We start from the raw sequence: 8,689 nt of genomic DNA on the forward strand, positions 1-8,689 counted from the left end.
TGTATTTAAAATGAACATAAGACTGATTGCATTTGATGCTTCGACTTACCTGGTATTGAAATAAGTGCTTTTGAAACCGAAGAAATAGATAAAACCTTTCCTAATTTCCCAAATATTATACCTCACTCAGCATCCTCGTAGGATTAACATGGTAAAGTAGAGCTGGCATATAAGGGAGTGACGTCACACGCATACACTTCATTTCCGGTTAAACGGTAGACGTCACGCCAGCTAGAGTCCCTATATGAAAACGTAGTTTTCAGAGTTGCGACAACGCGGTATCATTTTCCTATTGGTCGAAGACCGCCTGAGGCAGTGTTTCTTCTTCTCCCGTAGGATTAACATGGAGCGTATGACAGTGCTGTGGAAAAACCCAGAATCTGGAAAATTAAAGGTGAGTCCAAGATTTTAATGCTCATATTACTGTTCTATAATGTTCAAATTATACGTATGTAGCTTTACTTGAGTGAGTCCATTCCTATTTCTTTACCTAATGCGTAATTATATCAAGAACATGTGTTCCGGTGTGCTAAAATTCCCTTCTGACACTTTATTTGGGTCTTTTATAGTTAGTTTTCCTGTTAAATCGATTATTCCAATCACAACGTTATTGAAAAACAACACTTTAAGACAAGGCAAAAGTTTAAATTGTGTAAATTAAATTTTTTTAACAATAGATCTCTGTATTCGGTTTGGCGCGATCAATTTCGTGCTTGGCGACGAGTGGAAGTAAACAAAACACACACTTGTGATGTACGTGAGGATGTCTTAACATGTGATTTGTATTATAAATGCTGTATGTTGCAGAATTTTTTTTTTTTTTTTTTTAAATAAATGTGACTTGATATTAAAACCCATTTTAACTTATGTTTTAATGTTAGGGCTTTTATTTTTGCCGATCATTGACAAAAATTGACTTATGTATCGTTTTTAATATTCCTTCAAGCTATAAAACTCCAAGTTAAATCTTCTCTTTATGCAACGTAAGTATTTACAGTGTCAAATTTTTGTTTTTTGAAAGGAGATGCAGAGGAAATAAAATGCTTATAAATTATAGAACTTTCAATGCTTGCTGGCAGTATCTTGTAAAAACATTTAGATTTAAGGAAAAACGATTTGTTATCATTTTCTGCCAAATATTTATTAGTTAAAAATTGTAAAAAAAAATGTCAATTCAATTATGAAATTAATGTCACCACATGATTTGCAAAAGCGTTTGAGGTGGATATGAAGTAGAACACTTGCTTGACACACAGCAGTTTTTATCGATTTTTTAGGTTGAGCGAGCCAATTTAAAATGTACTATTTTATTAAAAATTTAATGAATTGTAGGCAGTTTTGGTTATTTTGGTAATTTACTCTTTTTTATTCAACAAGCATGTCACTCTCTGTGTGTTCCATCATAAACAGAAAACTGAGAGGTTCTAAGTTCGTTTCAAGTAGTGTGTTGGTACTTTTTATTATGCTCTAATTAGGGTTACTAATTTTTAGGTTGCCTTGTTATTTCCTTTACATGCTACTCTTTCTTTATCACCTGAAGAATAAAGTGCATGCTATCACCCCGCTTCAGGTTAGTAAAAATTTCTATTTTTATTGAGAAAATGATTTTTAAATAATTATGGCCATGATTGATACATAATTAAGTTTTAACAAGGGTTGAATTACCTTTGAGATCAGGACCGTTATCATGGGCTTTTGAGATTGTAAAAGTCCTCCCAGCCACAGCTCTTGTTTGTCAGAAATTAGGTACATTTAAAGTTTTGCATGTTGAAATATCAATACTTTTATGATAAAATGCTGAATCAAAGATTTTTTAAGTGAAACTTTTTATGCAAGGGCTTTGAAGTTATGATCCAATCTTTTTGTGTGACGAAAAGTGGTGGGGATAAGCAATGTCGGTTAGAAGGAAAGCAGTGGCTTGCTTGCCTTCAAGTATGGGAGAAAAGTGAGACATTACACTCTTCTCGCTTCCTTTCTCATTTTAAACGGTTGCATGTACTTCGTTCAGGCAGCACGGAGATCAATATGTACATTTGTCGTAAACAGATCATTTCTCTTCTTAAGAAGGAAGAAGATGATCATTATCAGTGGACACATGTATATAATTTTATGTAAAAAATATGAATAAGAAACACAATCTGTTCGAAAGTGTTTGATGAATAGTTAAAATGTTTCACGTCTATCGTGTGTCATTATGACACAACCTGTTTCTTGGAATCAAACTTTAGAAGAATTCTACTCTTCTAGATCAGCAGAAAAATAAAGTACATGTAGCTCTCACCCTACATCAAGTTCATAAAAATTTCGATATTTGGTGGGAAAATGATTTTTAAATAATCCTTTCTCAATTAATGTGGAGTTGAATTTTAATTAGTGTATAATTGCATTTTAAAATAAAGACTCATCGTGGGGTTTTGAGATTATCTGTAAAGATCAGGGTTCGAAAATATCCGATATTTTGATATACAGTCGAGTCCCGACTTACGCGAGGGATCCGTTCCAAGACACCTCGCGTAAGTCGAAATTTCGCGTTGTGGAAAAAGGTATGTGTAAGAACTTTTATAAACATAACCAATCATTTTAGACACGTGTAAACACAACCTTAAACAGTTAAAAACCTTTTCTTAACCATACCTTACTGTTTCTTACATAAGGAACTAAATTTTTATTTGTATTTAAAAAAAAGCCGTTTTATTCAACATGAAATACTGCTATGATGCACAAAAACAATGATCAATGGGAAAGAAAGACATAAAATAAACCAGTACTGTACGTATGGCATGTAGTAAGGAGAACAAATGCCCTATAGTTGTACCGTACAGTTGATTCAGTAATGATATTTGTAACTTAAAAAAAGTGATGATTTATACTGCAATTATTCTAATACATTTTTAAATACAGTTCCTTCATTGGTTCTTTTATAAAGTTTCCATCTATGGCATTACCCCTCTTCCTGGTTTCTTTAATTTACAATAAAAAACAGCTTCCAGTTTCATAATTTTTGCATTTTGCTTGGATACTATTACTCGGTGAACTTTTATGGATTTCCTTTTCTTGACCTTTAATTTTACGTATGGAAGATTCATTCATACCGTCATACCTAATTGTTGTGCTACCCTTCGAAGCATTTTTTGGTTCAGCTTCAGCTTTTCAAGAAGCTTTACCTTTTCTTTAATTGTCAGAAACGTTCTCTTTTCTTTCTATTTTCACCAACTTTAGATAAAGCAGCACTCCTAGGTGTCGTTATATTGCGTTAAATTTCGCATTTAGAATGAAAAAAAAAATGGAAAATGAGAAGTAGTTATTTATATAAGCGATAAAAGACTAGTACAGTGTGGGTACTTCTGATCTCAGTGATTCTAAAGGGATGAAGGTCCGTTCACCAAATGAACTTACTCACCGCGGTTCCTTTCCGAAAATTTTCATGTTGCGGGCAAGGAATTCGCGCTAGCTCAAAAATTCTTTACTGTTGAAAAAATCGCGTTATAGTCATTTCGCGTAAGTCGGATCGCTTTGTAGCGGGAGTCGACTGTATATTGGATATTTTGATATTCATCTGATGTTTTCAACCAATGCAAAGTAAAGTGTTTAGTAACTGCTTCCTTAAATCAGAGTTATTTATTTTCTTATATTATTATTATAATGCATCAACTTTAAAAGTAATTTTTCTTTCATTATTTATATTCATTTATTACATGTTCATTATTTTGCCTCACCCACTCAAAAAGTAATTCAATTGCATCCGAGTTCATTTCAACCACTCATAAAAATAAATATATAAATAAATAAATATTCAATTTATCAGAGCTTATCTTAATTTGTTGAAGTCTTTAGAAAATCAATACTTTTGTCAGGAAATAGAACATTGAAATAAAGGGGAATTCAAATGCTCTAAAACAGTGGTGGCTTTTAAAACTGATTCATGTGGCCAGCTGAAATATCAGGTATAGATAAATGAATTTACTAAAAAATGTGGCTTTATTTTAAAGAATTTAAATTCAAGCATCAGTATATTGCATTCTCTATATTTTTACTTCACTTAAATTTATATATTAAAAACAAACAAAAACAGTTTATAATTAATTTCTTTAGTATGCACTCACATTTTTTCAATCACAATCACAAGTAAGTGCTTTGATGAGGTAGTGGCATTCAGGTAAAAGTTTAAGACCGGAGTTCAATTTTTCCCCCCCGCAATCTTGACGAAAACCATTAAAAAAATTAATTCATAGTTTTCTGAAAAGTACTCAGGACTGCTAAAATAACACTTTCTGGAATAAAATTTGTTCAATATAACTGTACCATGTGATTTCATTATAGGATTTGTAGGACCATAGGAGCTATTTGTTGATCAAAAAATAAAATAAAAACATTAATATTATTCAAATAATTGGAACCCGTACAACATGTCCCTTTGTCCAACGTGCCCCACCTCCCTCTACAATTTTGTTGTGAATATTCCTAAGTGAGGTGCAGAAAAAACAAGCAAGTTTTCTCACGTTTCCTAAAAAATTTAGAATCAAGAACGTTCATTACTTATTTTAGTCATCATAAACTGATTTCTCTTTTTAAAGGCAAAGATGATGCACAGTAACAAATATGTACATAATTTTATATACATAATTAAATGAAAAACAATCTATGCTAGTCAAAAGAGACTGATGAATTATGTAAAATATTCCCCTGTAATATGTGTTTTACTTTTTCAAGTGTTTTTAAAACACACCCTGTTATTTGAAATTAAATTTTACAACACACTTAATGCAAAGTAGTTGAAATACAGCTCTATTTCAATTAAAGTGTGTTTATTTATTTTACAGTTATAATTTTATGAACTAGTTTAAAAAAACATTCCTGCCAATTTGTGTTCAGCCGTATTGATGATTTAGCACATTTGAAGAGTTTTACTTCTGCTTTTATATTTATTTGCCCTTAATGTTTTTTAAGTTTCTTCCAGATATTCTGCAACTTGAAGAAAGCTCAACTACTAGCTGAACTATAGCCCTGATGCAGATGTTCTAGAAAACTCATGATAGTATTGTACTGTTCGCTTAAAGAATTGTATAATAGAATGATCTCCAATATTTAGTTTACAAGGATGTCCAGAAATCATTTTCCAAGTTTTCTTAGCATGACAGCTTTATCAAAACAAATGAAGTTGTTTAAAAAAAATAATGAACTTCCATACGTAATATGCCATTCATGTTTGTTATGCTTCTTATTATGCTGATGACTTCAGGAAATTTGTTGCTAAAATGGTCTTTGGACTTTCAGCAATGACATGCAAACCAACAAAAATTCTGTGTTTAAATGCTGAATAGTGTAATTAAATGAAATTTTGATCTTCTTCATACAAACAGTGCTGTATTTCTGATTTGTCACGCTTATTATCATATTTATTATCATTCATTTGTATAATAATATTGAAATGTAAAGAGGTAAAACAAACAATAATTTTGCAACAGAAATTGAGAAATAGCTGGAATTCTGTTTTGAGTCTCTAAATTTAGAGTTTTGAGTTTGTTTTGTAAAACAAATGCGTTAAGGTTTATGCTTGTTTGTCAAGTAAAAATATTGTTTTCAATTTAGATTTTTAATAAATTTTTCGGTATTCAATGCAAGGCTAAAAAATTCAGGTATACATAAAATTATGAAAGATATATTTAGGTTTGTTTATTTCAGCATTAAATGAACAGTTCATTGATGCTTATTCTCTTTGTGTAGTTATCCAGAAATCCCCCCCCCTCTCAAGAAGAGATTTTTCTCCCCACTTAAACTACAGGACATGATTTGAATAACTGCAAATAACTCCAATTTTGGAAAGGATAGGTAGCAACTGTTATCTTGGTCCACTTCCGACTGTCAATGCACCTTCTCTGTTTCTGACTAAATTCTGGAAGCATTTTTCAGCATGTTGGAATATAGGTCATATTCATCCATCCATGCTACAGGGTAATGAATGGAATTGCAATCTATATGAAAAAATCTGAACAAAAATTCAATTTATTTCAATCAAGGGTTTTTTTTTTTTTTTTTTTTCACAAACATTCACTTCACAAATAGTATAAAAGAAAATAAATTACAAGCATCAGTATATTTTGCCCTGTCTAATCGAAACTCCCTAATTGAGTAGATGGGAGTAAAGCCTATAACAAAATTTATTTTCTTTATTTTTCTATGCTTATAAACGACTAAAATTTTTGATTAAACTTGTGTTTCGTCCATAGTTATTAGTTTTAGGAAATGATACTTTGGAGTAAAGAATTTTTAAAAATTTGATAATAATAACCACATTTTGAACATGTGAATATTTTAAAGTTACGTTGCATTTCAGAAAACACAAAGATTAATCTTTGCTTATTTTGTTACTTAAGCAGTTATTGACAATAATAGTTTGCCCCAAAATCTATAAAAACTACAAATTCTGTTTTGGTACCCTGAATTTGATTTTAATTGCCTCATTGAGAAAAATGTCTCTGTTTTCTCTCTCTCTCTCTCTTTTTTTCTTTTTTTTGTGTGTGTGTAAGAATGTTAGAAATTCTATATTTGTAATAAAGTTTACAGATGTAACCACATCAAAAAATAAATTGAACATTAGAGACTTTTGTTGTAATCTTTATGTGGTAATGACCTGAACTGTTAGTATGGAATGAATGAGTTTTCTTCATGCTAAGTTGTATTTAAAATCTCTGTCGAAATTAAATGTAAACATTGCTTTTCCACAAACATTGAAAATAAGTACAAGTCCTCTACTGGTGCTGGGAATGATTTTTTTCTTTGTTTCATTAAGAAACTGTCTACTTTCTTTTCTTTATAATATTGTTTTGATTTGAAAATATTGTTCAAAATGTAAGTAACAGATGCATGATGTGATGCAGAGAAATAAATAAATAACAATAGATACATTTGTTTCTTATTCATATGAGTTGAAAATAAGTCATGTTTCAAATTACACCCCCTCAACTCCTCAATATATAGTAATATAAAGTAATAATTTTCAACTTTATTCAAATTAATATTTTAACCAAGAGTGCCTACTGCCCTAAAATATTTAAAGGTTCTTGGTATTCTTTCTTTTTTTTGGGGGGGGGGGGGGAGCTGTTTTGACCATCTACCTATTTCTAGTATTGAGCTTTCAAATTTTCCTTTGCATATTTTTCTTTCAAATTTTTAATTTAATGTTTTACTTAATCACATTTAAATCAGAAAATTGTACAGCGTAAACTTAAACATGCAATTTTAATTAGCATTTTTTTAAATAGCAAACCATTTTAATTAGTGATATTGCATTTTAGATGGTTACAGGAAATATTTTTAGATTTAAAACTCTTTACAACGTTTGCCTTTCCGAAACAAAAACAAGCAATTTCTAATGTGCATTATCTGTCGTTCATTTATTTATTTTCATTTTCTTACCTTTTTTTATCTCTTTATTTATTTTGAATTAATTAAATTCTAACACATGGAGGTGAGAATTCACATGCTGCGAACCAAAAAAAAAAGAAATAAAAATTATTACAAAAAAAAAAAAAAAAACTGTCGGCAGATTTAAATGGATATATTTTTGCTGAAATTAAAAAATAATAAATTATTCCTTTGTTTTAACTGTAAAAGGCATGTGACAGCAAAGTTGCACTTTTTGAAGATTAGCCCATTAGTGACTGAAGTTTTTAATTAAACTAATGTTTTCTTTTTTGAATGAAAATGCTGAAAATTTTGTGTTTTAAATAAAGTTTATAGATACAATAACACCAAAAAGTAAATTGAACAACAGAACTATGTTGTTTACAACAACAACAAGATTACAACAATAAGATCATGCTATTGATCTGAAAACTTGCATGAAATAAATGAGTTTTCCTCATGCTAAATTGTTTTCAATTTTTAGTTTTTGCTTTGTCATAAAATTCAAAATAAGTACAAGTCCTTTTTTGGTGCTCTGAATTGTTTTAATTTTGTTTCATTAAAAAAATGTCTACTATCTAACTACCTTTCATTCTAGTATTGTTTTGGTATTAAAATATTGTTGAAAATTTTGAATAATAGATAGTGTACTTTCAAGAAATAAATATAAAATAATGGAGACATCTGTTTCTTATGCATATAAGAATGTTGAAAAAATGTGTCAAAATACACCCCCCCCCCCTCCTTAACTTCCCAATTTATTTCTGAATATTTCTATCTGCATCTAGTTTCAAATAAAAATGACCTCTGATTAATATAATTTCAGTTTTCAACTTTATACAAATTAATCTATTAACTAGGTGTGCCCACTAAACCATTAAAATATTCAGAGGTTCTTAATCTCTTTTTTTTTTTTTGGAGTGGGTTGGGGCGAGATAGGATCCCCGCAGTGTGGGGTGCCCCACGTCTTAAGGGGTCCAACGGCCTCTGAAATTAAAGAAAAAAATTGAAAAAAACCTAGCACTAAGACTTATTTAACGTTACAAATATACACTGATGGCCTCTGGGGAGGGGCTATACAGATTTTGTTGCAGGGAGGCCTAAAATGTATAGATCCTGGCCTGGATAGGATACCTTGTTTTAAGCTTCTACATATTTCTTTTATTACTCTTTCAAACTTTCCCTTGCATATACATGGGTGCCACACCCCTAACAGCACCCACCGCCCCCCCCCCCCCCGTAGGTGGGCATCCTAGGCATATATTTCCTTTCGGAATTTTTAAGC

The 8,689-nt window shown here is 30.6% G+C and overlaps 1 long non-coding RNA gene across 2 annotated transcripts; it reads left to right on the forward strand.

The window, feature by feature from the left end:
- The first annotated feature begins 354 nt into the window (after positions 1 to 354).
- Positions 355 to 5,484, forward strand: LOC129233096 (uncharacterized). Of its 2 annotated transcripts, none has more exons than XR_008581425.1 (3): positions 355 to 394; positions 1,492 to 1,570; positions 4,948 to 5,484. It is a non-coding gene; the product is annotated as an uncharacterized LOC129233096 (long non-coding RNA). The 2 variants fall into 2 exon arrangements; XR_008581426.1 differs by lacking the exon at positions 355 to 394 and adding an exon at positions 857 to 983 and having other exon boundaries at positions 4,958 to 5,484.
- Positions 5,485 to 8,689: the final 3,205 nt, after the last annotated feature.

This window comes from Uloborus diversus, unplaced genomic scaffold, assembly GCF_026930045.1.
Source record: "Uloborus diversus isolate 005 unplaced genomic scaffold, Udiv.v.3.1 scaffold_165, whole genome shotgun sequence".
NCBI classification, from domain to species: domain Eukaryota; kingdom Metazoa; phylum Arthropoda; class Arachnida; order Araneae; family Uloboridae; genus Uloborus; species Uloborus diversus.